We start from the raw sequence: 27427 nt of genomic DNA, 5'->3' as shown, positions 1-27427 counted from the left end.
ATATGCTGCAGGCCAGCTAGGGTTACATAATGAGATCCCATCTCAAACAAACAAACAGAGACACAAAATCTAAGAAGCTCCAATGTACCAGAAATAGACAGCTATAAATGTCTAAAATGCTTCAAGGTATACAATTACTGAAGTCTACTAGCACTCCCTCAAATCAAACATGAAGGCTACGTTCAGGAGTGAGAGTTAAGATAGAAGGCAACTTGAACACAGAAATAAACTTGAGGTCTATTTCCCTGGTAAGAAGAACTCCAACTCTTGGCAGGAGAAGAAAATGACCTCCTCGGTCACAGCTCCAGGGCAGAGCTTTCTTAGCCTGGTTTCTTCACTGGGAACTGACTGGAAGCTCAGAATGGTGACAATGACTTTGTAACAGAAGACACATGAAGCTCTTTTCATTAGATTCAAAGGTCGTTTTAAAAGAAGTCCGGTTTTAGGGTTCAGCTGGTAAGGGCACTTTTCACCAGCCTTGCAGTCAAGGTCAGTATCTGGCTCACGTGGCAGGAGAGAGATGACGACTCCAGCAAGTTGCCCAATCTCCACAGGCACCTGGCACATGTGTTCCTCTTCCCACACAAATACAACTTAAAAGCTCTCAGTGAAGTTTCAAATAGCTACCCTAAACCTTATTACTTTAGCAAATGTCCTTAAAGACGGGGTTAGTAGAATACAATTGGTGACCCAGGTCTTGTGCTGCTTGTATACATTAAGTAACAAAAGTGACAGCCAACATTTTTTTGTGAAGCAAGTCATTTAACCATGCAATGCCTCAGTTTCCTTTTCCTGTAAAACAAACAGTAACCATCATGTGGGGTGTAAAAATAGATATAATGCTTCAGTGTTAGAAACACTTAAATAAGTGCTGACTGCTGCTTTTGTTATTTAGAAAATTTGCATGCTATTTGTCATTAAGGAAATTTGCAAAAGTAGGAGATAATGCCTTGCTTCACAAGGATTTCTGTTGTTGCTGTCTTGTAGGTCACTTACCCCTATAATTTGCTTTCAGGTTATTATGTAATGGTAATAAAACCATTATTATTAATAAGCTTTGTCTTCTTTCTGTGGTACTAAGGACCAAGCCCAAAGCTTCAACACATGCTAACTGTCATTGTTACATGAATTAATGTTTACAAAATTCTAAGTTTGTGAGCTGAGAAGATGGTTCAGTAGTTAGACATACTTGCTGTGCAAGCAAGAAAACCTGACTTGGAATACCCACCATCCATGTAAGTTAGGTATAGTCATGTATGCCTCTAACTCCATCCAGCATTGCGACAGAGAGACAAATGGATTCTGGGAGCACTGCTGGCCAGCCCAGCCAAAATATGGGGTTTCGGGTTCAATGAGAGATGTCTCAAAGAAAGAAAGAAAGAAAGAAAGAAAGAAAGAAAGAAAGAAAGAAAGAAAGAAAGAAAGTGGAGAGCAACAGAAAAAGACACCCAACATTCTCCTCTAGCCTCAGTATGAAGGTTCATGAGCACATACACACCTGCACATTCTGTGCACGCAACACACGCACGTTGCAACACACACACATACACACACACTGCACATGGTTCCAGAAAGAAAAATCTAACAGAACTCTGGAGATCTGGAGAGTTTACCAATGTCAATTCCCTGGTTTAATAGTGAACTATAGTTATGCAATGGTACACTGGGAGAAACTAAAGGTTCATGGGATACTGGTTTTTTTTTTTTTCAACTTCCTATAAATACATACTTATTTCACAAGAAAAAAATGCAGGATAATGAGGTGTTGGGGGAAGAACCTAGGGCACACATAGAGCCCTAGGTTCCATTCCTAGCACTGCAGCCAATGCTACAGAGAGATCCTGTCTCAAAAATTCATACATACATGCATACATACATACATACATACATACATGCATACATACATGCATACTACCTGCCAGACACACAAAAGCACAGAAAATTCAGTAGCACAAGACCTGTACAGGCTAAATAAGTATCAAATCAGATCTATACAAAGGAATCAAGAATATCAGAAATGATACTTATATTAGCAAATACAAAACCTTTCTTTGGTTCACTACTTAAATATGTTTAAAAGGCAATCAACTACTTATGGGAAATTAGTTAAATCCTATTATACAATTGGTATGTACAAATGTCTGATCAGAACAGGACAGTAGCTAGGAGAGACTAGGACACTGCTGTAAGGTTTTCTTTTATATTACTGTACCTGCATTAGTCACTTCACATCACTGTGATCAAATTATCTGACATAAATGATATAACTGGGTTTTTGTTTTGTTGTTTTTGAGACAGAACTTCAGGTAGTCAAGACTGGCTACAAATTCTCTAAGTTCTCAAGAATGACGTTGAATGTCTCTACTTCTTGGCTCTACTTCCCAAGAGCTAGCACCAGTCATACCTGGTTATATCATGCTAAGACCAAACCCAGGTAGCCTCACACATGCCAGGTAAGCAATCTACCAACTGAGCTACATCCCCAGCCCCAGCAAGGGTTCATTTTGGCTCACAGTCTCAAAGGATTCTGTCTAAGTCAGGAAGGAAGCCATAGTGAACAGTTTAGTTCAATCACAGAGAAAAGGACATAAAAAGGAATTCCCAGCACTCAGGCTGGTGTCTTCCTTTTCTTCCTCAGCCCCAGCCTACAGGTGAGTGCCACCCACATTCTGCACAGGTCTTGCTGTCAGTTAATCCTCTCTACAAACACCTAAGAGACACAGCAAGGTGCATCTGTTTCTTAGACAATTCTAAATTCAGAAAAGCTGATAATGAAGACTAGCCACCATAACACATAAAATAATATAATACTATCCTAAAGTAGAATTACGGCATCTAGCCGAAAAACCAAATAAAAACAAAAAATAAAACTGAAAAACCCCATAAACTCAAGGAAGCCCAGGCATTTAAAATAAATTCAAAAAAGGCCATGTGTCAAGTTTATCCCCCACCCCTGTGTGTGTGTGTGTGTGTGTGTGTGTGTGTGTGTGTGTGTGTTAAACTAGCCTGGTCTATACAGGCAGTTCCTGGCCAGCCCAGGTTACATAGTGAAACCCTATCTCAAAAAATACAAGGGATGAAGATATAACTCGATGATGTAACACTTAACTAGACTATGACAGTGTGAACTCGATGATGTGACACTTAACTAGACTATGACAGTGTGAACTCGATGATGTAACACTTAACTAGACTATGACAGTGTGAACTCGATGGTGTGACACTTAACTAGACTATGACAGTGTGAACTCGATGATGTGACACTTAACTAGACTATGACAGTGTGAACTCGATGATGTGACACTTAACTAGACTATGACAGTGTGAACTCGATGATGTGACACTTAACTAGACTATGACAGTGTGAACTCGATGATGTAACACTTAACTAGACTATGACAGTGTGAACTCGATGATGTAACACTTAACTAGACTATGACAGTGTGAACTCGATGATGTAACACTTAACTAGACTATGACAGTGTGAACTCGATGATGTAACACTTAACTAGACTATGACAGTGTGAACTCGATGATGTAACACTTAACTAGACTATGACAGTGTGCTCCCTCCCGCCGTACCCCCATACACACACAGAGAAGATAAATAAATGAATCATAAATAAATAAATAAACACAGTAAATAAGATGGCTCAGCAGATAAGAGCACTGACTCCTCTTCCAGAAAATCTGGGCTCAATTCCCAGCACCCACATGGCAGCTGGCTACTATCTGTAACTCCAATTACAGGTGAGCCAACTCCCTCTTTTGGCCCTCACAGGCATCAGTCATGCAAGTGGTACACAGACCTACAAGTATAGGCAAAACATATACACATTTTTAAATAAAATAAATAAAAATGATGTTAGAATTATAAAAAGGAATCAGAACCCAATTGAATTTTTGGAGTTAGAAAATATAGAAACAGACCATGCAGATGCTCAATGGATAAAGGCACAGCTACCACACCTGACAAGCAGAATTTGATCCCTGAGACCCACAGGCTGGAAGGAAAGAACTCCTTCCTTCACAATGTCCCTCTCTCTTCCACATACGTGCCATGCCATACAGGCACACTGTGCACACACACACACACACAAACAAATGTAAAAAATAATAATAAGTACAGTAATAGGTGCTTACTTCACAGCACATATACTAAAATTAGAACAATACAGAGAAAACTGTCATGGCCCCTGTGCAAGTATGACACACAAAGGGTACAGAAATAGGTTCCAGGTTCAGTCAGAAACCCTGGCTCAAGGAGAACAAGATGGTGAGTGATAAAGAGGAGACCCAAGGTCCTCCTGTCTTCACACATACAACCCACACAGCTGAACATATAGAGCATACACACAGAGTACAGTAAGAAGCAGGCATGATGAGGCTGGAGAGATGGCTCAGCAGGTAAGAGCACTCACTGACTGCTCTTCCAAAGGTCCTGAGTTCAAATCCCAGCAACCACATGGTGGCTCACAACCACCCGTAATGAGATCTGACACCCTCTTCTTCTGGTGTGTCTGAAGACAGCTACAGTGTACTTATGTATAATAATAAATAAATCTTTGCTCTGGAAAGAGCAGGGACTGAGCGAGTGGGGCCAACCAGAGCAAGTAGAGGTACTAAGTTAAATTTCCAACAACCACATGAAGGCTCACAACCATCTGTACAGCTACAGTATACTCGTATATACATTAAATAAATAAATAATCTTAAGAGAAGAAGAAGAAGAAGAAGAAGAAGAAGAAGAAGAAGAAGAAGAAGAAGAAGAAGAAGAAGAAGCAGCAGCAGCAGCAGCAGCAGCAGCTAGCATGGCATCATCCCTATAATCCAAACCTTAACCCTAGGGAGGCAGGGCATAGGCTACACAGCAGATTCTGGGCCAGCCTGCATGACAGAGTGAGACCATCAACAAAGACCAGGGCTGATACAGTAACAGAAATGAAGAAAATCGTCGATGGGGAAGCAACAGCAGATTTAAGCAGACAAAACAAAACTAAATAAACACAACTCAATGGACTTAAGCTATGTAAATTAAAGATTATCAAACTCCAGAAAAGAAATTAAAAAAGAACAGAGACAAATGAGTAACCTTGGCAGGCCATGAAAAGCATCAAGTAGCCGGGCGTGGTGGCGCACGCCTTTAATCCCAGCACTTGGGAGGCAGAGGCAGGCGGATTTCTGAGTTCGAGGCCTGCCTGGTCTACAGAGTGAGTTCAGGGAGAGCCAGGGCTATACAGAAAAACCCTGTCTCCAAAAAACAAAACAAACAAACAGAAAAGCATCAAGTACACTGACAGAGCCACAGGGGCAGGCTCAGCAGCAGAACGCTGTCTTGTCAGGTGCGAGACCGTGGGTTCAATTCTAAGTATGATGAAGGGGAAAAAGTAACAAAAGGAATATTTAATGAAATATCCAAACACATCAAAGTTTATGAAAGAAATCTTCATACCTAGCAAGCTTCCTAAGTTCCAGCTAATAAAAACTGGTCCCGGCATATAAATACTGTCAAGCTGTCCAAAGTCAGAAGCAAGGAGAGAATCTTAGAAACAGCAAGAAAAAGCATCTCATTACACGCACAAGAAACCTTTGAGGCCAAGTCATTACAAAGCTATACCCAAAGTGCTTAGGACCCTGCCAAAAATACATCATACATACATATATACACACACACATACACACCAACCACATCTAGAGCCAGATCCAGTGGCTCATGCCTTTAATCCTAACACTTGGGAACAGATGCAGGAGAAGGGACAATATAGCAGTCAAGCCTAAGTTATGCAATACAACCCTAAAAAACACAAACTCTATAAGGCTGTAGTTGTGCATGTTTTAATAAGGACAGGATATATAAATATATAATATCTATGATAAGAAAAGTACAAAACCAAAGAGAAGAAACCCAGGTGGTGGTGGTGCACATCTTTAACCTCAACACCTGAGAAGTGAGGAAGGTGGATCACTGTAAGTTCAAGGCCAGCCTGGCCTACAGAGGGATTTCCAGGGCACCCAGGGCTACACAGAGAAACTGTCTTGAAAAGGAATTCTAAAAATAAAAATAAATTTTTAAAAAATTATTTTAAAAGGAGAGGAAACTGAACTGGCTCTGAATGCTATTATTGAGTTGGTGCTTTTCAAATACATTGTTATACGGTAATGAACTTGTGGGTCAGGCTAGCCTATAGGCATGCACAATCACACCCAGCACATTCTTATAAGCCACAAATGAACTTAAACCAATATTTCTATATAATCTTTCTTCTTTAATGACAATGTTTACAATTATTCATGTGCACCTGCAAGGGTCCTTAATAGACAAAGCAGAGAGACTCATGTTGTGTGACTTCACAACTACAAAGCTACAGCAATCTAAACAATGTGACACTGGCTTTCAGGACAGACAAGAGAACAAAGAAAGGGGCTGGAAAGATGAGCCAGTGGTTAAGAATATTTCCTGCTCTTCCAAAGGAACATACACATACAGAGCACATAGCACACACACTCACACAGCCCATACATACACAAAGTACACATATACATTAACATATGTATGTATGTACGTATGTATACAACACATACAAAGACTATGACTGGGGAGATGGCTCAGTGATTCAGAGCATCTACAGCTCCTGCAGAGAACCTGAGCCCTGTTCCCATCACTCACAGTTGAAAGCTCACAAATGCCTCTAACTCCAGCTCCTGGGGATCTGACATTCTCTTCTGGCCTCCTTGTGAATCTGCACTCATGTACACATAACCACACAGAGACACAAACATACATACAAAAAAATTTAAAATATTAATATCTGTTTTTGACCGGGTGGTGGTGGCGCACGCCTTTAATCCCAGCACTTGGGAGGCAGAGGCAGGCGGATTTCTGAGTTAGAGGCCAACCTGGTCTACAGAGTGAGTGCCAGGACAGCCAGGGCCACACAGAGAAAAAAACCGATCTGTTTTTGTTAAAAAAAAAAAAAAAAAAAGACCAATAGAAACAAGAATCAAAAAATGAAAGCAAAGAAACAAAAACCCAAACATCTATGGCAAAGTGTTTTTGACAAGTAAAGTCACTCAACATGGAACCATGTCTTCCACAAGTAGTGCTAAGGAACGATACCCTAGACCAACGCTGCGAGACCCTCTCTCTGTTCCTTCCACGCACAGCACGGAGGACCTAAGCGAGGAATCTCCTTAGAGGGAAACCCAACAGAACAGACTGCTGGGATGGCTTGCACATCCAAGTCTACGGTACCCACTGTCCTGACCACCTGAGCTCCAGCCACAGAAACCACAGGGAAACTTATGCACACCTGCAAGCTGGTCTCTGACCTCCACACTCATGCACTTTCACACGTGTATGTACACACACACACACACACAAATACATGCATAAAAATTTAAAAGAAAAAATAAGAGCATTCCTCCTGGATTCTAAGACTTCATCCGAGAGCCGTCAATGAGAAGAAGAAGAAACAAAGCACCGCCTTTAATCCCAAAAGCAAGAGCAGGCGTGTGAGTCGGAGGCCAGCCTGGTCTACGTACTGAATCCAGGCTAGACAAGAGCTGCGTGGTGAAATTAGTTCAAAAAACGGTGGGGAGGGATCTGGAGAGATGGCTCAGTGGTTAAATGCACTGGATGCTCTTTCTGAGGACCCAGGTTTGATTCCTAGCACCCACATAGTGGCTCACAACCATCAGTAACTCCGGTCCCAGGGAGTCCAACACTGTCTTCTGGCCTTCTCAAACACTGTATGCATGTGAAGCACAGACATACACACAGGGCAAGACACTCATATACATAAAATGAAAATGGAAAAAGAAATGAATGAAGACTTCATAAAAACTCTAATCTTTTCTGTCAAAGGATAGTGTAAAGTCTCTGAAAGCAACCGTCAACCATGGAAGCTTCACACACCGCCTAGGCTGTGGAGGACAGACAGGACAGCTTGCAAAACCTGCACTTAATACATATCAACACAGAGTGGTAGGAGAGGAAGGTGGCTATAAACACCAGCTAAGATGCTGCAAAGATGGCTCAGTGCTTAAGAGCATTGACTGCTCTTCTGTAAGACCTGGGTTCGGTTCCCAGCACCCACATGGCTCACAGCCATCTTTAACTCTGAAGAAGGAAAGCGATTCCTTCTTCAGCCTTCAAAGGCACCAGGCACATCCATGGCACACATATGCATACATGCAGACAAACACTTGTACACATAAAAAAATAAAATTCTTAAGAAATTAAAGTATGACACATTTACTAGTGGAAAATGTTAAGAAATCTCAGTAGTTCAATGGAAACCACTATGTGTTCATGTACTTACTGGTGTGAACAAATAACTTCATCTACCCCAAATCATCTCCATCTCTCACTGGGAAGCAGCAAAAGGATTTTTTTAAAACTCAGTTGAAAGCTGGGCGTGGTGGCGCACGCCTTTAATCCCAGCACTCGGGAGGCAGAGGCAGGCGGATTTCTGAGTTCGAGGCCAGCCTGGTCTACAAAGTGAGTTCCAGGACAGCCAGGGCTATACAGAGAAACCCTGTCTCGAAAAACCAAAAAAAAAAAGGAAAAAAAAAAAAAAAAAAAAACCTCAGTTGAACTAATTTGTTATACTTCTCAAATTTAAAATTCTTCATCTATTAAATGGATACAGTACAATTTCCAGCCTCATAGGGCTATGAGATGACTAGGTGAGAAAAACAATATAACACTTAGTTTGCGGCTTGGCACATAAAAACTACCTCATAAATGTTAAGTATTATTACCTGAATAAATGCTCAGTCTCCATGAGTCCAGTGCTGGTATGGCATCTCATTTAAGAAACAAGTTTAACCTCAAAAAAAAAAAAAAGTTAAAACCAATTTTCAATATTAATGCACTGAGCCTAGCATGAACAAGAGACCCACAGTAGCACCCCTCAGACCTCCTCCCAGTTCCTTTTGCTTGCATTTCTTATAACCTAGATCCTAGGCCTGAGCTTCTCTAAAAGTCCTATGTCTTAGTTAGGGTTTTACTGCTGTGAACAGACACCATGACCAAGGCAAGTCTTATAAAGGACAACATTTAATTGGGGCTGGCTTACAGGTTCAGTCCATTATCATCAAGGTGGGAGCAGGGCAGCATCTAGGCAGGCATGGTGCAGGAGGAGCTGAGAGTTCTGTATCTTCTTCTGAAGGCTGCTAGTGGAAGACTGACTTCCAGACAGCTAGAACTAGGGTATTAAAGCCCACACCCACAGTGACACACCCACTCCAACAGGGCCACACCTCCAAATAGTGCCACTCCCTGGGCCACGCCCATACAAAGCATCACATTCCACCCCTGGCCCCCACAGGCTGTTCAAACACACGAGGCTATGGGGGCCATAGATAGCCAAAGCACAATGCAAAATACATTTAGTCAACTTCAAAAGCACCCCCCCCCCCGGTCTATAGCAGTCTCGACAATGTAAAAGTCCAAAGTTCAAAGTCTCTTCTGAGATCCATCAAATCACTTAACTGTAATCCTCAAAACAAGACAGGAAATCAGCTGGGCAAACTCCAAACTCTGCATCTCCATGTCTGATGCCAAAGTGTCCTTCAGATCCTTTTCCATCTATGTTGACAGCAACAAACATCTTTTCCTGGGCTGGTTCCATTCCTTGTTAGCAGCATTCCTTGGCAGATATCCCATGGCTCTGGCATCTTTAACATCCTGGGGTCTGTCTCCAAGGCAACTTCAATGTTACAGCTTGTTTCAATGTCTGGGATTTACACACGATCTTCTGGGCTCCTCCAAAGGGCTGGTGTCACTTCTCTAGCTCTGCCCCCGTGGCACTCTAAGCTCAGGTTGATCCACTCCACTGCTCTTGCTGTTCTTGGTGATCATCTCATAGTACTGGCGTCTCTGATATGCTGGGGTCTTCCACTGTAACTAGGCTTCACCAGTAGACTCTCATAGGCTCTCTTCATGGTGCCAAGCCTCAACTCTTTTGCATGATCCCTTAAGTCCTGGGCCATCAACTTACAACTGAGGCTGTACCTTCACCAATGGCCTTCCCTGCCCTCTCATAGTGCCAAGCCTCAGCTGCTCTCCATGACCCTTCATTCCTACAAAGTCAGTACCACCTGGGTGATATTTATACATTAGCAAGTCCAGCTGCGTTATAAGGTTCAACCTTAGCTAACTCTGGAACACAGCTTCTTTGTGCTCTCAGAAATCACTTCCTAGAAGATTTTTACCTCAATGATGCTGATCTTTTCTTAATTACCACTAATTTCTTAGCTCCAGCTAACCAGGATCAATTGTCCCAGTAGTCCCTTTTATTCTGGACTCTGAAACCAGAAACACATGGCTAAAACTGCCAAGTTCTGCTGCTTGCCGGGGCTGGACCCATGGCCCCCTTGTTCTATTACATTATCACCAGCTTTCTGTTTTCCAATTCCTTCACTGCCTAAGCTTGGCTGTCCTGGAACTTGCTCTGTAGACTGACTTTGAACTCAGAGATCTGCATGTCTGTCTCCTGAGCACTGGGATTAAAGGTATGGTCCACCGTGCCTGGGTTTTAAGTTTTCTTCACTTAGAACTTTCTCTGTTCTAGGCTGGCCCTGAACTCAGAGATCTGCTTGTTTTTGCCGCCTGGAATTAAAGGTCTATACTACCATGGCTGGAAAAGTGGCAATACCTACTAACCTAACAATACTCCAAGGCCTACATAACCATTGGAAGTGACTTTGTCTCACATAACAAGAATGTTATACAACATGTACAACAATATTCCTAGTAATATTATTCATTATAATCCAAATTAGAAACAACTAAATAAAAAAATATGGTAGGGGTATGCAATGAACTATTATAAAGTAATGATAAAGAAAACAGCATTGCTATATGAAACTATATTTATTAGTCTCAAAGACAAGGTTGAACAAACAATGCACAAATGACTCTGTCAGTGTGACACTTACAAGCAGGTGATACTAATCTGCAGTACTAGAAGTTAACAATCGTTTTCCTGTTCGTTTTTGTTCTTACTACTGTGGATTTTGAGAAACACACCAGACTAGCCTCAAACTCATGTTCCTCCTATCTCTACCTTCCAAGTGCTTGGATTATGGGCCTATGCCTTCATGCCCAAGAGTCTAGAGCATTCCTGATGTTTGGCTTGTCAGCATTCCCTGAGGAGACAGCTGTGGCTGCCTCAGGGGAGACAGTGGCTGTGTTGCAGCCTGCAGCCAACACACAGATGACTGCAGTCAGCACTGCTTCAGGAAGGCCATGTCAGCCACGGGCACTGCTCCATGCAGCTTAGCCTTTTATGCCTACATGACCAAGTCAGTGCTCAACCTCAGCACTTCCCACTGGCCTCCTCACCACCAGAAAGCCAAGAATGTCCATGCAAAATATACATGTGTTATAATCTCTGAAGGCTACACCCCACCATATACACTTTAAAATTACTCAGTGGTTTCTCACTGGCCAGAGAAGGGATTGTATGTTGCTGAGCAAGTGTTCTTATGCTCTCACCTGACTAACATGTGCAGCCAACTTGCAAAGTATGATTTCATGCAGAGCATAATGGCACACACCTTTAATCCCAGCACTCAGTATGCAGAGGCAGGAAGATTTCAGTGAGTTCAAGGCCAGCCTGGTCTAAGGACTGAGAGTTCCAAGACAGCCAAGGCTACATAGTGAAACACTGTCTCAAAACAACAAAAACAAAAACAAAACAAAGCAAAAAAAAAAAAAAATGAATAAAATAAAACTATTCCTTTTCCTCTCTCACCTCAGTATCTCTGAATACACAACACATCTCTCCAGAAAAATAGTTTGAAAAATGAGGTTTCAGGAGACCTAAGAGATCAAACCGGTTTCATATCAACACTCACTACGATGTTATTTGCGCTTATTGTGTCTTGATGGAATTAGGGATTGATTCTAAAGCCTTGTGTACACTATGCAAGCACTTTATTGCTGTGTTTGGTTTTAGATTTATTTATTTTATGTATATGTGTGTTTGGCCTGCCAGTATGTACGTACACCATGTGTGTCTGGTGCCTGAAGAGAGGAATAAATGTTCTTAATTGCTAAACCATGTCTGCAGACCCACATTGGGGTAGCTCACCAGCTCTCTTTCTATTTTATGCTGAGACAGGCTCTATGTAAATTGGCCTCCCTGGCCCTGATCCTGCCATCCTCCTACTTCAACCTCCCCAGGCACTGGGATTATAGGCCCACCTCTATTTGCCTTTTTCACATAGACAAAAGCAACAATAGGTAACATTGCTGGCTCATTCACTGAAGTAAAGCAGGAACATTAATCAAAATGTAACGGGGAAGTAGCTTAGCACCAAACCAAGTGCAAGACCCAAGGCGTCCCATGAGCACCGAAACCAAAACTGAACAGCCATCGTGGCCTAGCCTGTAACCCAAGCACTGCAGCTGATAACTGGGGGATAACTGGTCCTGGCCAGCCTGGGCTACATAACAAGACCACCTCCGACAGCACACACGGTATAGAGCTGGGAACGCAACTCGCTGGCTGCCAGGTGCTTCCTTGCCATGAGCCGGGGTCTGCTCCACACTGGGCAAAGCCTGGCATGGCGGGGGGCATCGGTCACCGTGGCACTGGGGATGGGGAGGTGCAAGCAGAACAATCAGAGGCTCAAGGTCATCCTCAGCTACATAGAAAAAAATTCAAGACTAGCCTGAGCTACACGAGACCTAGCCTGAGCTACATGAGACATTGTCTTTAAAAAACCTACTAGTAATACTGTCATCCTTTTACACTTTCAATAAAAAGCCAACCAAACAAAGAAAAAACAAACAGAAATTGAATTTAGAATGTCTTCAACAAAGCTGGGCTTGCAATCCCAACTACTTGGAAGGGTATAACAGGAAAAATAGCAAGTTCAAGGCCTACCTAAACAACTTGGGAGGCAAAGGCAGGCAGATCTGTGAGAACAAGGCCAGTCTATCTACAGGACAGTCAAGGCAACACAGCGAAAATCCTGTCTTGAAAAACAAAACAAAACAAAAAATTCTTACTAAAAAATAAAAAGTAAATAAGGATTGGCATTGGGACGTATCTCAGTATTACAGCACCCGATAGCAATTGGAAGACTCTCAGATCAATTCCTAACACAACAGACTATAAAAAGAAAAGAAAATATCCATAATGAAACAGTAAAAATTAATTTCACAGTCACTTCTTAGTATCCTCCACCCTCCACTTCAACACCTCCAACTCCTACAAATACCAAAACCTTTCTATAAATAGTCTAATATTTACACATACTCTTTGGTCCATACTTTTTATAGACCAAAAGAGGGTGAGGGGTGCAGAGACATAAGGTCTTGCTGTATAACCCAGACTGGCTTTACATTCTCCTAAATGCTCAGTCTTCTAAATGCTGGGATATGTACCACCTCACTCGGCTTTCCTACGGACTTTAATCATTTCTAATACTATGCAGACAGTTAGTTGTTATACTGTATTGATTACAGGATAATGAGGGGATTCTGTATACATTTGGTACACTTGTTTTTCTGAAGCATGTGGTTTTTTTGTTTGTTCGGCTTTTTTTTGCAGATAGCGGGCGTGTCATCATCCAATCTAGATGTGTATTAGGGTAGCAAACTCAGGACCATATCCCACCCCCACCCCCACCCCCCGCGGCTCAGTCTCCCAAGCTCTGGGGTGAACTCCTGTGTCTGGTCTATTTCCCGAATGCAGTTTAGCTGTATTTGGCTAAACCCACAAACATGGAACTCACAGCTAAGGAGAGCTGGCTGCAATTTCTGTCCCTCAGCTCATGGGTTTTTTTTTGTTTGTTTGTTTTTTGTTTTTTACCCCCCCTGACTGCTTGAAACAGTTACCCAAGCTATCCTGGAATGCACAGCAATCCTCCTGCCTCAGCCTCCCAAGCAGTGTGATTACAGGCATAAACCATCACATCAAACATATTCACACCTTTCTTTAAGAAGCACTGCTTATTTGTTTGCTTGTTTACTTAATGTATGGGTGTTCTGCTTAAGTGTAAGTCTGTTAATGTGCATGCCTGGTGCTTATAGAAACCAGAAGAGAATGTAGGGCACCATGGAACTAGAGTTATGGATAGTTGTAAACTTCCATGTGGGTACAGGTCTTCTGCAAGAACAAGTGCTCTTAACCCCACAAACATGCTCCAGCTCACACTCATGTCTTTTTAATATTCTACTTGGCAGAAGAGTAAGTATAGGGCTGGCAAGATGGCTCAGCAGGTAAGAACACTGACTGCTCTTCCAGAGGTCCTGAGTTCAAATCCCAGCAACCACATGGTGGCTCACAACCATCTGGAATGAGATCTGATGCCCTCTTCTGGTGTGTCTGAAGACAGCTACAGTGTACTTATAAATAAATCTTTGGGCCAGAGCAAGCAGGGCCGACTGGAGCGAGCAGAGGTCCTAAAAATTCAATTCCTAACAAGCACATGAAGGCTCATAACCATCTGTACAACTACAGTGTACCCATATACATAAAATAAATAAATAAATCTTTTTTAAAAAAAAGAGAGAGAGAGTAAGTATAAAATACTTCTACTTCTGGGCTGGAGAGATGGCTCAGTGGTTAAGAGCACTGAGTGCTCTGCCAAAGGTCCTGAGTTCAATTCCCAGCAACCACATGATAGTTCACAATCATCTGTAATGGGACTAGATACACTCTTCTGGTGTGTCTAAAGACAGCTGCAGTGTACTCATATACATAAAAAATAAATCTTTGGCTGGGCATGGTGGTGCATGCCTTTAATCCCAGCACTTGGGAGGTAGAGGCAGGCGGATTTCTGAGTTTGAGGCCAGCCTGGTCTACAGAGTGAGTTCCAGGACATCCAGGGCTACAGAGAAACCCTGTCTTGAAAAAACCAAAAAAATAAAAAAGTAAAAAAAATAAATCTTTTTAATTTTTAATTTAATTTTATTTGTAATTCTTTTTTACACTCCATATTCTATTCCCCGCCCCTCCCCATCCACCCTCCCCACCCCAACACATCTCCATGTGGACGCCCCCACCCCCACCCCCCTGACCTCTAAACTCCCTGGGGCCTCCAGTCTCTTGAGGGTTAAGGTTGCTTCATCTCTGAATGAACACAGACCCAGCAGTCCTCTACTGTATGTGTCTTGGGGGCCTCATAAAGAAAAGAAAATACTTCTACTCCCTATGTACACATTCACACCAACCCTTCCACTCCACAGATACACACGTGAATTGGGACAAACACTTGGAAGGTCTGGATCATTAAGTGAATCAATACTGTGTTGTGGGCCAGTTGTGCTGCACTTCTAATCCCAGCACCTAGGAAGTAGAGGCAGGCTGATCTCTGTGATTCTGCCTGGTTGGTCTACACAGCAAATTCCAGGAATATTAGAATATTCCTAATTAATTCAGTCTACTAGATGAATCACTCTAGTGCCTAGATTGAATAAAGCAGAACCCTGTACCAGTAGAAAGATATCCACAGATAGACAAATAAATCTCAGTGTCATCAAGGACCAAACTGCACTAACGCTTTCAGACCCAACAATGTGCCTCAGGCCCACGCACGCCATTACCCAACTCGAGGCCAAAGCAGGAAGACCTTAAGTGCGAGCTACACAAGTCTAAGGCCAACAGCATAACCTTGTCTCTCAAAACAACAGAAGGGAAGAAAGGAAGAAGGGAGGGGGAAGGACTGAAGGGAAAGAGAAGAGAAGTCCCATTTATCCATTTGACTGTGGGTTCAGTATCAGAGAAGAATATTCCTAATTAATGAAGGGGATATTAAAATACTATGACTTCCCCCAACTACATGTCTGGGGCTGGCTTCTCTTCATATACTTGAACCAAACAAGGCACCTTGATAACTGGAGGTAAACAGTCACAAGAGAATCCAAATGTCGCCTGGTAGGTTAGATATTAGAGATTTGCAAAAATTCAAAACATGGCTAGGACTATATCTCAGTTGTAGCGTTTTCCTAGTACATAAAAGGCCCTAAGTTTGATTCTTAGTGCTAATAAATAAATAAATGAATAAATGAATTTTTTTTAAAATTAAAATAAACAAAATAATGCCCACCTTTCTTACTGAATTGTGTTTAAAGTTGTTTGGTTGTTTGGTATTAGGTTTTGGGGGTGTTTGTTTGTTTGCTTGCTTGTTTTAGGTATAGGAACTGGGGACGTAGTTCAGTGGGTAAATACCTACTGCACACACATGAGGAATGAGGTTGCAAGTTCAACAGATACATAAATATGGGCACAGTGTTTCATTCTGAAACCTCAGTGCTGGAGTCAAAAAGGCAGAGACAGGCAGACACTGGGTACCAGTTGACCAGCCAACCTAGCTCAAACAGTGAGCCCTATCTTGTCTCAAAAAAATAAGGTTGAAAACAATAAAAATAAATTTTAAAAAATAGAGGGGCTGGAGAGATGGCTCAGCAGCTAAGAGCACTGACTGCTCTTCCAAAGGTCCTGAGTTCAAATCCCAGCAACCACATGGTGGCTCACAACCATCTGTAACAGGATCTGATGCCCTCTTCTGGTGTGTCTGAAGACAGCAACAGTGTATTCATACATAAAAACAGAGAGAGAGAGAGAGAGAGAGAGAGAGAGAGAGTGAGTAAGAGTAGAGGGGAGCTGGAGAGGTGGTTCACCCACTAAGGATGCTTGTTGTTCTTGCAGAGGATGCAAGTCTGTTGTTTAGCATCCACATCAGGTGCCTCACAACAGCACGCACTCCAGCTCCAGATAATCTAGCGCCCTCTGCCTGCCAACCCAAGTTCCTACACGTGTTTGTACACATACACAAGCACTGGTAAATACAAGTCCTAAAAAAGAAAGAAAGACAAAAAGGGAGGGAAGGAGGATAGGATAGAGAACACTCAATGTTGACCTCCGGCTTCCAGACATGTGAGCACAGGCACACACACTCTTATGCATATATGTATACACAGTTACAGACATTATCAATATATAAGCAAAAGTTTCCTTTTTTTTTTTTTTTTTTTTTTGGTTTTTTGAGACAGGGTTTCTCTGTGTAGCCCTAGCTGTCCTGGAACCCACTCTGTAGACCAGGCTGGCCTCAAACTCAGAAATCTGCCTGCCTCTGCCTCCCAAGAGCTGGGATTACAGGCGTGTGCCACCACACCCGGCTCAAGCAAAAGTTTCTTACTGTCCATAATAGGTTTTGTTTTCTAGTTGGACTTTAGTTTCTTTACTCCAAAATTGTTATTCCTTTTCATGTATACACATGGTTTGCCACATATGTGTCTGAGCACCCTGTCAATGCACTACTGCCTTCAAGGGCCAGAAGAAGGAGTCAGACCCACTGGAACTGGAGTTATAGACCTTTGTGAGCAACCTGGGTCTTAAGGAATAGACAGTGATCTTAATTGCTGGGATAGTCATTCAAACTCTATAACTTTTTTAAAAAATAACTTATTTATTTTTATTTTACATGCATATATGTCTGTCTGTGTGAAGGTGTAGGATCCCCTGGAACTATTACAGACATTTGTGATCTGCAGTGTGGGTACTGGGAATTGAACCTGGGTCCTCTGGAAGAGCAACCAGCTCTTGAACCACTGAACCATCTCTCCATTCCCATAACAATTTTTTTTTTAAAGATTTATTTATTTATTATATGTAAGTACACTGTAGCTGTCTTCAGACACACCAGAAGAGGGCGCCAAATCTCGTTACGGATGGTTGTGAGCCACCATGTGGTTGCTGGGATTTGAACTCTGGACCTTTGGAAGAGCAGTCGGGTGCTCTTACCCACTGAGCCATCTCACCAGCCCCCCATAACAACTTTTAAAAGAGCAAAAAGTAGCCTTATTTAATTTTTTTTTACTTTTACCATGTGATTGAACATTCTATTTACATTAATTTTCTCCTATTTACATTTATTTTTCTCCTCAATCTATGATGCAGTTTTACACTTTCAAACATCCCCAGAATGTCTTACTATGCAATAATAGCATTACTTTCCCTGCTACCAAATGATGCACTAAAGATATTTACTATAGAATAGTTTTCTATTTTAAATTCTACTTAACCTAAATTATGTACTCAAAGTACCCCCTCCTTAAGTCTGCCTTTCCTTATGTTGATGGTCCATACAGGTACACAGATTATTTGCTGCTCAAAATGTATGAACTCTAGTCTGAACTCCAAAAACAATCCAAGCATCACAAGCATTACCCGTAAGCCCCAGTGTGGTGCTTACCTGATTTCTAGCACAGATATGGTGCTGGCTCCTCCATCCAGGCGGGATCTTAGGAACTGTATCAGGTTTACTGCTGAGAAACACTGAGGAAGGACAGAGTCGCCTCTGGCAATGCACCTGAGAAAGGAAAAGAGTCCTTCACTACATCAAACCCAGGCTCGAATCAGCTTTCAGCAACATGGCAGTGAAATAAAATTTTCAGAACAGTTCTGACTTTTTACTGGTCTCTGTGTTTTAATTAAATGGTGTGAGTGATGGTACAAAAATCATTTTGAAGCTACATATATTATTCCTCACTCTGAAAAGCTGAATACTGTCTATTAGCTATAAAATCCCCAGGGATTTTAATTCAACAAAAGCTCTGTATGGTTCTAAATTTAGCCAAGCAATAGAAACAGTTGGAAGATATGTAATTCCTTTTAATATCTGTGCTTTTATGTTGCCAGGCAGCTATTTCTTCAGTAATCTTAGTGCACCCAACCATATAAAAGGAAGAAATACATACAACTGACAGGTTAGTAACTGTGGTAACTGAAATATTTTCTGAGCCAGGTGTGGAACCAAAATCCCAGTACTTGGGTAGCTGAGGCAGGAACATCAGGAGTTCAAGACCAGCACTGTCTAGATGGGATGCTGGAAAGATGGCTCAGGTGCTAAGAGCACCCACTACTCATCCAGAGGATCCAGATTTGATTCCTAGCCCTCACATGGCAGCTTACAACCATCTCTAGTTCTAGTTTCAGGGCATCTGATGCTCTCTAGTCTCCATAGGGACCAGGCACACAAGTGGTGCACAGACACACAAGTAGGTGAAATACTTAGACACATAAAATTAAAATAAAACCTAAAAGAAAATGCTATCTACAGTCAGATGGTGGTGGTGATGGTGCACGCCTTTAATCCCAACATTTAGGAGGCAGAGACAGGCAGATCTCAGAGTTTGAGGCCAGCCTGGTCTATACGGAGTTTCAGGACAGTCTCAAAAAAACAAGAGTAGGAACACAGTACTTTATGCCTACCTTATATGTCACCATATAAATAAGTACTGGTTATTTTCTGTTGCTGTGACAAAACACCATCAACAAAAGCCACTTACGGGAAAACACTACAAGGCCTCTTCCCTACACAGCTCATCCCCAAGAAGTCATCAGCACTGCCTAGAACTCACTTCCTCTGATGAAGGGATTTAGTTGAGATACTATACTGCCTGAGTACATCTAGTTTTGAGATATACACACACACAAGCTTATCAAATGAAAACAGTAAGAATAGATAGGCAGTTAAGAATAAGAAGTAGGGGGTGGAGAGATGGCTTCCTGGTTAAAAGCACTGACTAACTACTCTTCCAGAGAACCCAGGTTCAATTCCCACATGGTGGGTCACGACTCTAACTCCAGTTCCAAGGAACCTGACACCCTTGCACAGAAATACATGCAGACAAAACACCAATGTACATGAAATAAATAAATAACCAATGCTATAGAGCTACAGCATCTATAGTTAAAAAGAAAAGGAAGTAATCTCCCTGTGAAGGAACTACTCCCCACTAAAAGATCAGGACTCTTTCAGAAGTGATTAACTGCAGGCCCAGGGCAGGTGAAGTACAGAGGTTACAATGGGCAAACACGCTGTCTATGCCTGTGGAGGTGCTGCTGATGCTGCTAAAGAGGACAAAGAAGGGCTGGTGAGATGGCTCAGTGGGTAAGAGCACCCGACTGCTCTTCCAAAGGTCCAGAGTTCAAATCCCAGCAACCACATGGTGGCTCACAACCATCCGTAATGAGATCTGGCGCCCTCTTCTGGAGTGTCTGAAGACAGCTACAGTGTACTTACATATAATAAATAAATAAATCTTTAAAAAAAAAAAAAAGAGGACAAAGAAGCCAAGGAGGCTCCCATTAACTAAACTGAGAAGAATTTAACATTCTCATCCTTTTTAAAAAAAGATTTATTCTTATGTGTACTGGTGTTCTGCCTGCATGTTATGTAAAGGTACCAGATCCTCTGGATCTGAAGTTACAGACATTTGTGAGATGCTATGTGGGTGCTAGGGATTGAACTTGGGGTCCACTGCAAGAGCAATCAGCGCTCTCAGCCATTAAGCCATCTCAACAGCCCCGCAATATTCGTTCTTAACTGATAAGCCATCTCTTCAGCTCTAAATGTCAATACTGTTAGTACTTTTAATGCTGACACTAGTGACTATAAAATATTGAATTTGGGAAGGGAATAAGGTGTCTGCATACACTAAAATGTGTGTGCAGTTGGTGGAATTAGACACATGTATGCATGTGAACAGAGGCCTACAGAATATCTTTTCCAGGCAACGTCTCTCCTATATACATTTGCATACACATACATATACTACACACATGGAGTAAGAAAAATAATAGTAAAATATCAACTCTAGAGTACTCACCAAAACAAACAGAGAAGGGGTATTCTACAAAACAATTCTAGCTAGTAAATGTAAAGGGAATGAGACAATCTGAAAATCAACTTTCTGAAATCACCAATTTAATAAAAGATTCAAATAAGACTTATCAATGGATGCTGAGGACACTGGATAAAGGGACTGGTTCTTCCTGTACTTGGAGGCAGAGACAGGAGAATTATGAGTTCAGTCATCCTCTATTACACAGTAAGACTGAGGGCAATCCGGGCTGCTATATGAAACCCTGTCTCAAAACAACAAAAAGTTATTGAGGAAACAAGAATCATAAACCCTGAAGCAGAGGCAGGCGGATTTCTGAGTTCAAGGCCAGCCTGGTCTACAGAGTGAGTTCCAGGACAGCCAGGGCTACACAGAGAAACCCTGTCTAAAAAAAAAAAAAAAAAAAAGAATCATAAACCTTAAAATAGCTAACAGGGTGGCTTTATACAGTGAAATCCTATTGAGAAAGAATATGACTTTATTCTAGATTGTAAGAGCTAGGATCATAGTGTTTTAGGTAAACTCTGTACTGACTGAGCTATATTGCTAGCTCCTATGTATTTATTCACATTTATCTTCCTCCCTAACAGAATTTCACTATGTAAGCCACCATATCTGGTTATGTCAGTTAGTAGCCAGGTTTCTCCTTTGCACTAAAGAAAAGCAATGGTGATAGCACATACCTATAATCCCACAACTCCAATGGCAAAAAGGCAGGAGGATCTATAATTTAAGGTGATCCTCAGCCATGTATCAAGTTCCAAGCCAACCTGGGCTACATGAAACTGTCAGAAAAAAAGAACAAAAAAGCAAACAAACAAAACCAAGTAGGTCAGGTGGTGTGTTGTACACCTTTAATCCTAGCACATGAAAGGCAGAGGCAGAAAACTTCTGTTAGTTCAAGGCCAGTCTGGTCTAAATTGAGAGTTCCAGAACAGCCAGGGCTACATTTTTTACTTTTTGAGATCCTGACTCCCCTCTTCCCCCCTCCGCTGGCCCCAACCTCTTGTAAAAAGAAGGAAAGAAGGAAGGAAGGATGGAAGGAAGAGAGGGAAGAAGAAAAATTTTTAAATAAAAATAAAATGACCCCCACCTCTCCATCCTCCCCCCCTTCATTCCAAGACCAGAGCCTCAATCTGTTGCCCAAACTGGTCTTAAATCCTAAGTAGTGGGAGCTATAGGTGAGTGCCACGGTACCCAGCTTATGAAGAAAAAGGATGTACCTTTAAACAATAACAAAAATCTAGCAGAGGACCAGGAAGGGGGCACATGCCTTTAATCCCAGCATTCAGGAGGTACAGACCACCCTGGTCTATACAGAGGGCTCCATCCAGGTCACCCATGCCTATACACCAAGAACCAGTCTTAAGTAAGCAAAACATTTAAATTGTTTTATACAAGGCCTGTACCAATAAAGCCTCCACTGTCGCAGATAACCGAGAGCTAACGCATTGGAAGAATGAGAGAAAGGATGGGGAAAGCTTCCCGGCTTACCTTTGCTCCTTCCTGAAAAGCTCCCAGCACGCTACCAGCTACCACCAGAAACACACCTACCCTGCCTTGGGAGCAGAATCTTGACATTTCCTGCCAATGGTGCCTAGGATGGAATGCCGGGCCTCATGCATGCCAAGCTCTCTCAGATAAACAACATACCCAAAAATCACAAAACTCAGTGATTTTTTTCAAAAAACGTTTTTATATTTTTACATCTGCCTCCCAAGAGCTGGGATTAAAAGCATGTGCCACACCACCACCATCCAGCAAAAATTATTACTCTATTTTTAATATTTGTTTTGTTTGCATGAATCGGAAGTCAAACCCAAAGCTTCCTCAGGGCTCTACCCAAGTGAGCTACACCCCTAGTTTCTTCAAAGTATTTTTGCTTTGGTCATGGTGCACTCTGAGGTACTATGTGAGGGTCAAATGGAGATGTTTAAAATACCAAGGACTAAATGAGCCTAGAGCTCAGACTGCATGGTCGGAACTGAAGACAAAAACACAAATATCAGCGTATCATCCAGCTGCTAAGTCAGGTCATCAGGGCAGTGGGACTGACCCACTGCATGTGCTGTTTCTGAAATGTCATCCAAGACAACTAACCAGAGACACCAGAAACATGTGGACCTCTGCTAAAATACAAATCACTGGCTGTATACGGAATCGATTCAGTAAGACCCAAACTGCAGGGCTGGAAAAAGCACTGGCTGCTCTTCCAGAGGTCCCAGCAACCACATGGCGGCTCACAACCATCTGTAATGGGAGCTGAAGACCTCTTCTAGTACACAGATGTACATGCAGACAAGACCCATCCATATACATAAATCTTTAAAAAAAAAAAAAAAAAAAAAAGGTCAAATTGCAAGCATGTGTGCATCCCTTCATTCACTCATGCCCATGTGAATCTAGTCAGTGTGTATGAGGAACAATCTTGGACATGAGGGACGCAGCAGTCCATAAAATACGGAAGATACCAGTTCTCGTAGGTATTAGAGTGCGGGCATAAGCAAGATTCCAGACAAGAAAGCAAACAAGGTCATTTGAAAAGCTGGTGTTGGGGAACTGCAGCAGGTATATTAAGTACGAGGCCAGCCTGGGCTGCACAGTGAGCTACAAGCCACCCTGGGATTGTACCAACACTAAATTCGTATTCAAACTCCCTCTCAATTGCTTTCCCCCCTAGTTATTAAGCCTTTTTCCTCAAGCTTCCCTGAGTCTGAACCACCCTTCCAGGCACCAAGGATACCTGAGGCAATACTAACGCCCGTACTCAACACCGCTGCACAAATCATTACAAGCACCATAGGAGGCAGTCCCAACAAAAACACCAACTGTACGCTTGAAAAGCTTAGTCCTTCTTGTTTTGTTTTTAAACTGGGTCTCATTGTGTAGCCCTGGTGGCCTTGAATTCACAGATGTCTCACTGCCTCTGTCTCCGGACTGCTGATATTAAAGTCCTGTCATGGCTGCCTCAAACTTACTCTTTCTAATATAAACAGTGATATGACATTAATGTTTTTGGTTTCTGGTTTTGTTTTGTTTTGTTTTGTTTTGTTTTTTTAACAGCTTGTGGAAGGAGGATGGACACACAACACCTTAGAGTCATCTTTCTCTACCATTAGGTGGACTCCAGGAATCACACTCAGGTTCCCAGGCCTGAGTAACCGTAGCCGGTGCCTTTACCTAATGATCCAGCTTGCTTGCCCTAACCAAACTTTTAGAAAAGACAAAGGTGCTTTGAAGATTATGAAAGGCAGGTTTTGATCGTTACTAACAATAAATCTCAGGTCAGTTGGCAGAGTCCTTGCCTAGCTTGAAGCCCTGGGTTCAAGGCCCAAAAGAGAGGGAGGGATGGAGGGAAGGAGGGAGGGAGGGAGGGAGGGAGGGAGGGAATGGGCATAGTAATAGTAGCACATGGCTATACCATCAGTACTTGAGAGGGAAATGCAGGTTGAAGGATTATCCCTGGCTACATAGCAAATTTGAGGTTTGTCTGGGCTACAGGATATACTGTCCAAAATATAATAAAGGAGACCAGCAAGATGACTTAGCAGTAAATGCATCTGACAGTCTTAGTTGGAGCCCACTAACCAACTCCTCCAGCTGTTCTCTAACCTCCACATTCCACAACCACACACACCCTATACATACAGGAAAATAATATAAACATACAATAAGTAATCACAAACTGCAGCAAAATGATGTATGACATGAAATATACCAATATACCCAAAGTGGCACATCCAAACCAGATAGTAAAGATAAAACAGCTTATTGCATTATATTAAAACTAGCCAGATATGGTGGCATACATACAGGCCTAATCCCAGAACCCAGGAGGCTGAGGAAAAGGGACCAAGGCTGGTCAGGGCTATATAGAGAATACATAAATCTGAGTTACATTACTATTTCCATAATTAACAAATTTCAACATTGCCTGATTTTCTTTAAGCCTAAGAGAAAAATGTCAAAAAATCTCAAAAGAAAGACCAAATTAAGAAAATTTCCTATCTGCTTGTAAAAATAAAGTCACAGATAATAGAAGGAATGGACAGAGTACCTTCAACAGAGAGACAGGGCAAGTGCTCTGCATATCCCAAAGCACTTAGAGAGCCTGCTTCTTTTATTCTCAAACTCAATGAAGGGGAATGGGGCGGGTGGGGGTGGGGGGCGGGGGGGGGGGTACCAAATGCTCTCTAAGACCAAATCCTCCACTGTTAAAGGAAGCTACTTTTACAGTTTTAAGCTCAACTGTTATCTACACAAACAGGACCATTACCTTCCGTCAACTGAATATTCACACTGAGACCAGCCTGCTCACTGACATCAAAGCATGCTATGAATGAGTCTCACGGGAGATAAAGACCATGCATGCAGCCTCAAGACAGTAAGAGCACTTGTTGCTCTTGAAGAGCACTGGGTTTGGTTCTTAGCACCCACATGACAATTCGTAACTTCCTCAACTTCAGGTCCAGGTGATCCTATGCCCTTGTGGCCTCTGCAGGCACCAGGAATGTAATGGCACAAATACATGCATATAAAATAAAATAAATCTGTCAAAAGAGAGAGAGGCTAACCACACGAAAGATCTTGCTTTCCCTTCTCCTTTTCCTCAGAAAATATCCCAAGAAGTGGGAAAATATTATCTTCCAATGCGTACCTTACAAAACCCTGCCAGAAGTTCACTACAAGGAAAGAACTCAAGAACACAGCCGGGCTGAGTAGTCCTTGCCAGCACCCGAGCTTCAAAGGAGTCTAAGAGTTCCTGGGCAGACTGGGCACCGAAAGGCCCTCTTACCAAGTCAGGTGGTAAACACTGAATCTGTTGAGCAGTGATGCACAATACAAGCACCAACATGATAAGGACACGGCAATTAGCAAAACAAAAAAACAAACCTGTCCTTCTTACAAAAAAGACTAAAACTCACAGAAAGTGGACAGGTGACAAGAGGTCAGCAAAAAAATTAGTAGGAATCACACAAATCCTTTGCGATGCAGATAGCTAAGGAAATGTCAAGTTAGGGCCCTTTGAGCCACCCCTGATAGAGGTGAGAGAACAGGGTATGCAACTTTATAAGGGAGAGGTGATCCAAGAACACAAAGCAAGAGCAGCCGCAGGGCAAAAGCATGCTAGAGTGTTCTAACAATAACCAGGTGGTCAGTGTGTACTTTAGGGGAGACTGGTGTTGCAGAACTGCAGTGTTACAGGCACATGGAAAGAGTTTTTGCCGGGCAGTGGTGGCACACGCCTTTAATCCCAGCACTTGGGAGGCAGAGGCAAGCGAATTTCTGAGTTCGAGGCCAGCCTGGTCTACAGAGTGAGTTCCAGGACAGTCAGGGCTACACAGAGAGACCCTGTCTTGGAAAACCAAAAAAAAAAAACCACACACACACACAACAAACTCAGTTTTCAGCAGGACATAATGTATATTTCAGCAGGGCACACATGTAATCCCAGAGCTCAAGACACTGAGACAGGAAGACTGTTGAGTTTGAGACCAGCTTAGGCTAGAATAAGACTCTGTCTCAAAATTATTAATTTAACAAAGACAAGGAGAACCAGGTTAACTCTGAATCAGGAAGCCATCCCCTCTTCAGATTTCTTTCCACTAAAAAAAAAAAAAAAAAAAAAAAAAATTGTTTTTTTTGTTGTTGGTTTGGTTTGGTTTTTTGAGACAAGGTATTGCAGGCTGTCCTTAAATTCTATCTGTAGTGAAGGAAGATCTTAAATTTCTGATCCCCCCTGCCTCCACCTCCAGAGTTAGTACCACAGCCCAGGTCTTTGTGCATGCTAGGCAAACACTCTGCGAACTCGGCTATAATCTGAGCCCAAGGCTTATTTACTTATTCATTTTTGCTACTGTTGATTTTTTGTTTTGTTTTGTTTTGTTTTTTGAGACAGGGTTTCTCTGTATAGCCCTGGCTGTCCTGGAATTCACTTTGTAGACCAGGCTGGCCTCGAACTCAGAAATTAGCCTGCCTCTGCCTCCAGAGTTCTGGGATTAAAGGCGTGCGCCACCACGCCTGGCTGATGTTATTTTTGAGACAGGATACTGTGTCAGAATCCAAGTTAACCTTGAGTTCTACCCTATACTCCTGGTTGGCCTCAAACTCAGGATCACTGGTGCTGTGTGATCCCTGGCTGTCCTAGACCAGGTCGGCCTCAAACCCAGAGATCCTCCTGTCTCTACCATGAGTGCTGGGATTAAAGGAGTGTACCACCACCACCACCAGCAGACTGGAATTGCAACTCTTAAAAGTTTATTTTTTGCAGCAAGGTTCTCTGTTCTAAAAATCACTGTGGAAATTAGCTTCTGGAGAGGAAAACTACATCTAAAAAGTGAAATGAAATAACCTAATTCACAACTTTCCACATCTACTCCAACTTTTATCTTAATGCCCACGTCTTGTGGAGTGGGGGCTTTACTGAAGAGAGGAAAAGTGCTTTGGGAAGAGAGGCTGCAAATGACCAGTCTGTTGATCTAACTATCTGAAAATACAATAAAATGCTAGGAATCTGTGATGGTGGTTCTTGTCACATCCCTGGGGCCTTCAAGTTGCTTACAAACATCAGCTAGGGCTGCAACTTCTCAAGACCTTGGGGGGGGGGGGGGGAGGGTACAAGGCCACCCCTTCACTGGGTTTTAATGCTTCACTCGGTTTTAATGGGTGTGTGGTTGGGTCGCTCCTCACCATTATGCAAAAACAATTCACTTTGTTAGGGCAGAGTTACTAGTCTCTGCGGGTTACTAGGCTAATGGTGACAGACGTTGAAGGCTG

The 27427-nt window shown here is 42.4% G+C and overlaps 1 protein-coding gene and 1 non-coding gene across 13 annotated transcripts in view; one reads left to right on the top strand and one right to left on the bottom strand.

Annotated features, from left to right (window-relative positions):
- Nucleotides 1-27427, bottom strand: part of R3hdm2 (R3H domain containing 2) — a 123117-nt gene that overhangs the window by 94729 nt on the left and 961 nt on the right. For 11 of the 12 annotated variants that reach the window (XM_029482203.2, XM_029482202.2, XM_029482209.2 and 8 more), the window contains exons 2-3: nt 18217-18333; nt 8764-8831 (exon numbers count right to left, since the gene is read on the bottom strand). The gene's annotated coding sequence lies outside the window, so the exon portion shown is untranslated. The remainder of the gene's footprint in view (nt 1-8763; nt 8832-18216; nt 18334-27427) is intronic. The other variant, XM_029482204.2, reaches the window with a different exon arrangement.
- On the top strand, nt 4136-4243 carry LOC115032179 (U6 spliceosomal RNA). The gene has a single exon (XR_003837840.1). It is a non-coding gene; the product is annotated as a U6 spliceosomal RNA (small nuclear RNA).

Source organism: Mus caroli, unplaced genomic scaffold (assembly GCF_978045245.1).
Source record: "Mus caroli unplaced genomic scaffold, Mus_caroli_1 scaffold_9, whole genome shotgun sequence".
Lineage (NCBI taxonomy): Eukaryota > Metazoa > Chordata > Mammalia > Rodentia > Muridae > Mus > Mus caroli.
Note: the sequence above shows the minus strand (reverse complement) of the source record. Positions and strands in the feature narration are given on the sequence as shown.